This window comes from Alosa sapidissima, chromosome 9 (genome assembly GCF_018492685.1).
Source record: "Alosa sapidissima isolate fAloSap1 chromosome 9, fAloSap1.pri, whole genome shotgun sequence".
In the NCBI taxonomy this organism is placed as follows: domain Eukaryota; kingdom Metazoa; phylum Chordata; class Actinopteri; order Clupeiformes; family Clupeidae; genus Alosa; species Alosa sapidissima.
In genome coordinates this window covers 7,843,589-7,853,787 of record NC_055965.1, presented here as the reverse complement: position 1 = coordinate 7,853,787, position 10,199 = coordinate 7,843,589, and the positions used below count along the sequence as shown (strand labels likewise).

The 10,199-nt window shown below is 38.7% G+C and overlaps 1 long non-coding RNA gene across 1 annotated transcript; it reads left to right on the top strand.

Moving 5' to 3' along the window:
* The first annotated feature begins 2,724 nt into the window (after window positions 1-2,724).
* LOC121718252 lies at window positions 2,725-3,977 on the top strand. The gene is made up of 3 exons (XR_006033895.1): window positions 2,725-2,936; window positions 3,121-3,476; window positions 3,857-3,977. It is a non-coding gene; the product is annotated as an uncharacterized LOC121718252 (long non-coding RNA).
* The last annotated feature ends 6,222 nt before the right edge of the window (window positions 3,978-10,199 follow it).

Sequence of the window (10,199 nt, the reverse complement as noted above, 5' to 3'; positions counted from 1 at the left end):
AAAACTGTTTTATGTTTTCTAGATGATGGGTCAGTCTTTCCATCAAGGATGTCTGCTAGTCAGACAATGAGGACTGAGGGACTTAAAAACAACTCTAGACTAACCAAGGCAAGTCAGCGTGTGTGATGGATAGATAGGCTACTTTATTGCCACACCACAATGTTGGTGGTATTTTTGTTACAGAGGGATTTAGCTCAACCCAGTGAAAAGAGGGGTAAAAAGAAATGTTCATTCCAGTTTTGTTTTGTTCAAGAGTCTTTCTTTTGCGTGGTGGCTCTCTGCAAGAACTGCAGCTATCACTCCTGTTCTTAAAAAATCTGGAGCAGCTACTGATGATCTCAAAAATTACTGTCCCATCTCCAACCTGCCATTTATTTCCAAACTCCTTGAACGCACTGTAGCCTCACAACTCCAACAACCTGACTGATCATGGCCTATGGTAAGTATTTCAGCCCGGTTTCAGGGCAAAGCACATCACTGAGACGGTCCTGGTCAAGGTCATGAATGACCTACTCATTACAGCTGATACTTTTATTACTGCTGGACCTCTGCCTACGACACGGTCTGTTACAACACACTACTTTGAAAACACTTTTGGTTATCACTGGCACTCCACTCTCCTGGTTTAAGTCATATCTCACAGCTAGGGAACAGTTTGTCTCCATAGGTAATTTCAGGTCCCCCAGTTCACCCCTTTCACATGGTGTTCCCCAGGGTTCTGTCCTAGGTCCCCTGCTCTTCGTCATTTACATCCTGCCCCTTCATATTTTACATCAGTATGGTTTAAACTTTTCAAGTCGGCTTTATTGTCAATTTCTTTACATGCACTGGTCATACAAAGAATTGAAATTCCGTTTCTTACTTTCCCATGCAGACATAGACATACTTTAAATACAGACATAGACATACTTTAGACATAGACATAGCCATAGACAATAAAAAATAAAAATATACAGACATACCACATACAGACATTAAAGTGCGAGACTGAAATATAGAACATATATTAGAATATAGAAATATAGAATATATATAAAAAAAATAGAGGTAGTTGTGTTGTATATTTACATAGCAGCATTGTGGCAGAGTGATAAATAACATTGATAGCATTTACATGAAGTTTAAACTTGTGCTTGTGTGTACTGTATTTCACATTGATATGCAGTCATTTCAAGTATATCAGGCTTGATATGAAGCAGCAACATGTTAGGCTGCACAGTCACAGTGCAGTTCCACAGGGCGGTCCTGGGGAGGTGTTGGGGGGGGGGGGGGGGACTTGCAAGTCTGGTGGTTTTTACTGCTACGTTGACGTCACACAAATTTATATTCACACTAAGCCCTCCCACACAGTTCCTCCCTCCAATCTGGTCACCTGTCTCAATGTCAATGCCATAAGCAACTGGATGACACAGAATTTTCTCAAACAACACACACAACAAGACAGAACTCATACTTGCCACATCATCTGTACTAAAAAAGCTCAAACAATTCACAGTTATCCATCCCTGGCTGTTTCACCACCACTACCTCTGAAGTCAAAAAACCTTGGTGTAATAATTGACTCTACCCTTTTCTTTGGCTCACACATCAAATGCATCACCAAAACAGCCTTCTTCCACTTCATGAAACATTTCACCAGGCCCTGGCAACATATCACTCCCATCCTCCATCAACTACACTGGCTCCCTGTACAACACTGTATCCGTAATTCAAAATCATTTTAAAAAATATATTTGGTTTGGGGGCCCCCACCACCTTGATGCCATCAGTAATATTGAATATTGTGTGATCATTTACATTAGTGGCAATCATAGAATTTGATTGACCCTCCACACACACACAGAAAGTGATGGTTGTCATAGGTTTTCATATTTTGGAATTCATATGAACTTTTTATTGTTATTACTAATAGCTAAACATATTTAGTAATTTGAATACATCATATTGATATTTAAATGATAACTTTTCTTTAATATCATCTAGGGCTGTCAATCGGTTAAAAAAAATAATCTAATTAATTACATACTCTGTGATTAATTAATCTAAATGAATCGCATATATAATTTTTGTTAATTTTGTAATTTTAGTATTTTAAATATTTAAATTCAAATGAATCATTGAATAATCAGCATTAGTGACATTGTTCAAAGTTAGTGACAAGTTCAAAAACTCTTTTATTATTATTTTCACTGTTCAAATAATGGCCATAATAATCTATGATATGACCTAATATGCTGAGGAAATAAATTCAAAAGTGCTTCGGGAAGAAGTTTTTTTCAAATACAAGGCATTTCATTCCAGGGGACAATGAAAATAAATGAACACTCCCCTCAATGTCAACACTATTTCTTTCCATTGATGTGAGACTTTAGTGTTATTTTTGTCAACACCATCAGGCCGTTTTGGTCCAATCAATGATCTAGGCAGCACATTTTCTTCTCTCTCCTTCATTTTACAGTAATGGTTACTTAGAACGGCTCGGGGTCAAAGGTCTTACGGAATCGATTAATCTGCGTTATTTTTTTTACTCAGTTATTTTTTCTCAAATGAATTAATCGAAATTAATCAGTTATTTTGACAGCCCTAATATCATCACATTTGTGGTCTGTAAGTCTAATTGAGTGTCTGTCACTTTAAGAGGAACGTAACGCAATTCAGTCTCACGTTTTAGGCTAGTGGAAAATAGTTTCGCATAGTGCAAGGAATTCAATTCATCATGTTTGCTATGTCATTAGATACAATTAATGTTCAAATAAACAAGTCAAAGTCAAAGAAAATCTTTCTGGGATGAGATCATAGATGAGATAAGTGTCTCGCGATGTTCGGAACGTCGGGATAGCACAAAGGAGTTTGCTAAAATATTTGTGGGGACATTTTTGTCATCTCAAAATATTGATTAGGACTACTAGCGTCCCACCCTAAACCTACGCCCATGGGTGAGAGGGATCTTTGATTATTCTGGAAGCACGGGGGATATGTGCCATTATCAAACTTTTTAGCTGAAGTTATAGTGTAACACGGAAATGTGAGAATAAAATGGGCGAGAGCGCACGTAGTTTTACTTTTTCTGTCCCCATTACAATGTTCATCTACAAAACTCTATTTTCTGTGTTCCACTAGAATATTCACAGCGATCAGTTCGTACAGAAGCCTACTTCCTGTCCCTAAAAGAGGATTATCATTACGCGCCCAAACCGAACTACTTGAACAACACCTGCGCCCTGCCCGTCTGATTCGTCTTACTAGATAGGTTTTCTTTTGGATGTCTGCTGGGCGGCCCCCGAATGCGGTTGAGTGACGGAGGAGTCGTTAGAAACAAGAAGGAATTCAACATCACCACACCACTTCCCGAGAGCTGTAGGAGGGCCTGCTCGTTCGTTATAAGAGAAAGTTGGAAATGGACGTTTGGATTTAAGCTTGCTGCCTGACGATGTCGCCAGAGCCATTCGTTTGGCTTCATGCACGCTCTGTTACCAGTAGGTATGGGGCGGGAATGATGTCTAACCTTCCATCCATGTGATTGACCAACCGATCGACTAAACTATCCCCCTTACTGATATCTATCAGAATATTTGTATAGGCCTACCATAAGCAGCCTACATGAACTTTCACGTATCCAACATGTAGGCCTACCTGCTGCATGTTCCCAGAATTGGTGCAACATGTAGGCTAGCACTACATAGCCTACAGAACAATCAAGGGACAAAATATAGGTATTCACATATGCAGCTGCATCTAGCGTATGAATAGATGGCTACAAATATACTTATAAATATATAGTACAAGAATGTATGCAAGTATATGTGGAACCCAAAATTGATATCTTGCATGTCCATGCTGAATATTTTATATGCAGACATATTGGGCAGCCGTGCCCTAGCACTCTGGATTTGTAAGCGGAGGATTGCCGGTTCGAGCGCCGACCAGTGGGCCGCGGCTGAAGTGCCCTTGAGCAAGGCACCTAACCTCTCACTGCTCCCCGAGCGCCGCCGTTGAAGCAGGCAGCTCACTGCGCCGGGATTAGTGTGTGCTTCACCTCACTGTGTGTTTGTTCACTGTGTGCTGAGTGTGTTTCACTAATTCACCGATTGGGTTAAATGCAGAGACCAAATTTCCCTCACGGGATCAAAAAAGTATATATAATTATACTTATACTGACAATTAAGAAAGTGGCCAATTTTGAATATTTAGCCTACTCATATTTTGAAATATATTGATAAATACATAGTATATTTATTTAACATTCTGGAATATGTTCAAGCTACATATATGGATATGTTATTTTCAGTGTTGGGCAAGTTACTGAAAATTAGTAATTAGTTACAGTTACTAGTTACTTCTTTCAAAAGTAATTGAATTACCGTACCAATTACAGTATATCAAAAGTAATTAGTTACTAGAGAAAGTAACTTTTGATATACTTTTAAGTCTGCTTTTAAAATGTCAATATGAACAGTACTGAACAGTCACACACACAGTAAACCTGGGCAGTTCCAGCGTTATGGATGTGACAATTGGACTCATATTGGTAAACAAAATGCCTTAGAGTGGGGGCAAAATTAGTATCAGTGAATTCATTTGCATAACTTTTAATGTAACCTCTGTCCTCTGAATACTGAGAAATCCTCAAATTTCATATAAACAAGTTCATCCTAAGAATACAAGGCATTTTATCAGCATTATGGATGTGACATGAAATGGACACACTTTTGTGAGAGATTACAGGTTTTCTACAAACTCTGTGAATTTTGAAGGAAACTGCCGAAACTATGATATATATGAAGGAGACTTGAATGAACACAAAAAGTGTGTTTTTGAAACAATGCGTCATTTTCGTAATGCATTATGTAGGAAAAACTGGCGTTATGGATGTGACGGTTTCACGTTATGGATGTGACGTGTCTGAACCAGTCCTCGACAAACTACATAAGACACATACTTAAGTAGTGAATTTTGATATGAAACAATTGAAATAGTAATCATGAAAAACTAGCGATGAAATTATTGCTTCCTCAGTGCCCACTAAGATCCACCGGACGAATCAGGACAACAAGTCATTTAAAATATAAAAAAGACATTTATTTTTTTCTTTTACCGTCATCAATTTTGGTCAGTGATTCCCGGGTTACTGAAACACCAGGGAACATGAAACTTGGTGGCCACTCCCCTAAATAACTATCCCTACCTCAACCGTTGCACCTAAGATAACAAAATATTTATGGTTTATGTTAGTCTCAAGAACCCGCATCAACCTAACCCATACCCACTCATTTGTGATTTGCACACATAAAGTACATGCACGCGCACGTGCACACACACACATGCACACACACGCACATGTGCACACACACACACACTCGCACACATACAGACAGGCAATCACACACATACTGTAAACACATACAGACAGGCAAGCACACACACACACACAGACAGGCAAGCACACACACATGCACAAACACCCACCCACATGAACGCAGACACATAAACACACACATGCACAAACACCCACCCACATGAATGCAAACATACACACACAGGCACACATACAGTACGCATGTGCGCATGCAAACACACACGCACACACACACATAAACACACAAGCACAGGCACGCATACGCACATGCACACACACAGACACACACACACACACACACACACACACACACACACACTCTTATAAACAAAAGCAAACTCACAGCGCACACTCATTTACATGCACATGAGTTGCAGGAGTAGGAGATGGAGACAAATGGACAAGCGTGATTTATTTTTGCGAAGAGAATATGCAGGACTGAGAGGCGGTCATATTTTGTACCGCTATGTGGTACATCTAGTTTATTGCTGCCCTTACTCATGTTACTCTGTGGGTATTAGCTACAGAGGACCTGACACTTATGCTTTCATATCGTGTCACATTTAAAATTAAATTGTGTTAAGCAGACGTGAACGGCAGGCTGAACAGATCTGCAACAGAAGGAGGTTGCTATGTTAACTCCAGCTGCAAAGTCAGCCATCTTCACCAGCTAACACAATAATCCAGTTACTGTACAACAACAATATGACAGTTACAGGAAGATAATCGCTCAAATTTTCGTTATTAGGCCACTTGAAAATAGGCTATGGCTAGGCTAATCACTGGAGGTATTTTAATATTGTTTGTTTTGCTAATGGTTAGGCAAGGCCTCCCTGAGGTTTTGATCATCCTAATAATCTTTGAAATGTCAATTGTAAACACTAAGTTGAAATGCGTTGAAACTGACATGCCACCAGAACAGACGTTTTATCGGCTTTGAGGTATAATAAAGTCCCCAGTCTTGTAAATTCACATTATGTAACATCCATAACGTCACATCCATAACGCACAATTAAAGGTTTTAAAAGTAAGAAAGGGGCACAATTTGGTCATAACACTTTACATTGATATAAATCAGCTTTGCACAGACACTATGGACATTGTCGCATCAACACTGTATGTGTAGCATAAACTTTTCCTATAAAACGTTATGGATGTGACATGGCCATGGAACTTGCTGACTTAAAAACAAAAGCCTTACAAATGTAAGGAGTTGTGCTCTTAAAGGCAAGCTGAGCATAGACATTGCTCTACCATTCCCTTGTCAATCTGGAATTTGTCGAATGACACAATTTGTTTGAACCTTGGGTCCATTTATCCACTTTTTAAATATGTATAATATTACCATGTGAAAAATGTTGTTTCTGTATGGTTGCACACCTTATTTATGATGTAAAAAGAGTGTCATTCTCCATCAAATTCAATCAGATCAGTTACAAACAATAAAATATAGACCTAAATTAAGATTTTAACAACAGTTCTATTTGCGTTTGCACAACTTTTTTTTTCCATGGTAAGGATGACCTTTGCATGGAATTACCCACCTAATTTTTAGACCTATTTATTGTAGTTTCAACGAGCCTTCAAATCAATAACCTTGTGCATGAGTTCTCAAACTTTTTCTGACCACAAAACATTCTACAATGCAACACAATACAATGCAAGGCTTCCCTGACCTTGTTTTGCGCCACCCCAAGGTGGTTTGATAGATATGTACAGTACACTGCCTACTGCTTGCCTTCTACTATACTACTACTACTACGCATGGTGGTGCACTGACACTGAATTCTGCAATATAGTCATGAGTTATTATTATCATTATTATTGCAATCCTTCTGTAGGCTACATGGAATGAGTTCAATGGGATGTAATTTGAAACAATGTTAAATGGCCTATTTTCAAAGCAGTTATTGTCTGCTCACACACATACAACCTTAGGTTATCCTCATCCTACTTTGAACACAGTTGTATTATATAGCATTTTAAGGACCACCAGTTTGGGAAAAGCCTGCGCTGAACAAGTGCTGACCTACTGAAATAAGTTCTAATGCGCATCCGAGGGTTTGGGGTTGTCGCGCACTATGCAGAAGGTTAGGCCTACTCTTCAGCTGATAAGGTGTTCCAGAGAGAAGTTGCATGTTCCGTCGCAGACAAAATTAATCCATAACACCATGGACGTCAATTCATACTGTACAAATAAAGTCGCTGTATTACGTACGGTAGGTTATTTGGAGGTTTCTTTATCTGGTAAGTGAAATCTGCATTTTCCTCTCGAGTTAAACGTGTGCTTGCTTGTGCCAAGGCTATATATAGGCTACTGTATGTAGGCCTATTGGTGTGTGGCGTGGCTATGTTGTAAGAATGAAAAATTGATATAACGATGCTTTTGCGCAATAGGCGAAAACGAGCAGAGATAAAATAAACAACAATGCGCTTTTACTGTAGTGGAGCTCACGAGATGGAAACGAAAGGGAAAAGGCTTTTAAGATGCCCATTTAAATTGTAGGGGAGACCGGGGACAGTTGCAACAGGGGATGGTTGCAACATGTCAATTTTCTCCAATCAGAAACAAGGTAGAGTGATGACACTCACACATATGCTCAGTTGGATGCCCCCCTTAGCAGAGAAAAAGCAAGGAGGTTCCTGAACTGCTCCAGGATTTATTGTAAAAAAACTGTTTTTTAGGTATGAAAGTATTTATTTTCTTGAGCTTTGTTTCTGTTAAACTGCTGTCACTGTTTTTGTGATTCAGCTCAAACTTATATGATTTAAATGAGTGATATGTTAACTTTAAGCTACTATGGTTAGCATGTGTCAAGGTCCCCTTGTTTAGCTAGCACATGAGGTTTTATCATGGCTGACAGGAAAGGGGACTGTCCCCATACAGTCCCATACAATGCATAAATATGATCATATAAAATATATATTTTTAAAAACATGTTTTACATGACAATAGTCTAAATAAAAGTGAATTGCCTCCCAAATTGTTCCATTCTTCCTATGTCACTAAAGTCCTACTGTATTTTATATCAATTTCAATATTTGACATCTGCACATAAGGCCTACTCATCTAGACAAATCTATAATTGTCATCTAATCAAAGCTGGTGAATAAATAACACTGTAATATTATTATAACTTACATAACTTGTATTTACATACAAAAATAATCATTTTGCTGCACTGACATATATTGTAATATATTGTATTTTTAACATGTTGCAACCATCCCCAAACAATGTTGCAACTGTCCCCGGGCCCGGGGTCAATTGCAACATCTGACTCCTTACATTCAAATGCAAATTGTGAAAAATGTAGATTCTGTAATTATCTTTAAATGGTTTAGACTATTAACAGACATATGTAAGTGTATTGTATAAAAAATTGGTTTGTCTAATCCAAACCGTCTCTGTGTAACAGAGCCAAATGCAAAAAGCGTTGCAACTGTCCCCGGTCTCCCCTACTCTTGTGTGTTTTAGCATAAATCCGAAATAAGGAGGAATGTGAGGAGGCTCCTATTAACTGTAAAGAATGCATCTGCAATCTAAACATAAAACACAATCGCTGGAAACACAGCTAAGGTCGGGAGACATTAGATCAGAAGCAGCAAATGTGCATCTGTCATCTTGTCTGCAGTCATTCATTCAAGATCAACAGGGTAACGCAAGTAACGAACTCTTTGAAATTTCAGTAATTGTAATTGTGTTACTTGATTTACAAAAATACTTTGTTACATGTTCGTTACCACTAAAAGTAGTGAAATTACAGTAACGTGTTACTTTGTAACGCATTACTCCCAACACTGGTTATTTTTCTGTATAAATGAACATTCATGCCCATTAGTGCCCTTATTGATAAGCTAGTCTTGGCAAGCTGGTAGATTGTTCAATAGGGTGGTTGACATTAAATTTGATGGATCTATCTGTTAGTAGGAAGGCAGGTTTTTGGCATAACTCCCGTGTTATAAGTGTGTGGACTGGGGTCCTGTGTTATGGCCCCGTGGTTCACTATGGCACACTCACTACTATAAGGCCTGTGGTCAGCACACCTGTTCGTTTCCCAGCATGTCGGCGGACTCAGATGACCCAGGTGAAAATCCTAGCTTCACTATGTTGGGATTAGGGGTCGGCGATATATATCGTCTGCGATAATATCGTGATTGTTGTTTTAACGATAATTGACCTTATCTAGTATTTGTGGGAAAGCCACTCGAAATCACGCACTTAAGAGTTAAGACTCATTCATTCCCAGGAGGTAGAAGTGCAGCAGAGCAAGTGTCACGTGATCACAAGTGGGTCACAACATTGTCCCACTAGCCTAATGTTTATTTTGTGCAGCTAGAGTAGCCTACTTGGGATTTTATGGGGCTACTTCTGTTCAAGTAGCATTGATGAGACAGTCACGTTTTTTCCTACATGGTATTACATGGAGAGAAAACATTAGCCTTTGAGTATTTTAATAGTCAGTTGTAAACAAATAACTATTCTCATGTAACTATTTTGTAAATGGACTGAAGTTCGCTCTAAATATCTACGTTTACAGATGCTAACCGTTAGCATCTATGGGATTTCTCATATACATTAGCCATAAGCTAACGCATTAGTTTCTATAACTTGGAATGCTAACTTACGTGATTGCTCTAAAACAAAACATAGAAGGAAATAACTGAGATGTAGGCTACTCTGTTGGTCTGCTCTTAGTTTTACAGTGAATCCTATGTAAAGGTTTGAAAGGAACTTCAGCTTCAGACTTTCTCTTGGGAAACTGTTAGGTCTATTCATCTTTTCTAATGTAGCTGGCTAGACCATTGCCACACACACAAGTGGGGGCTGAACTGGAAATGT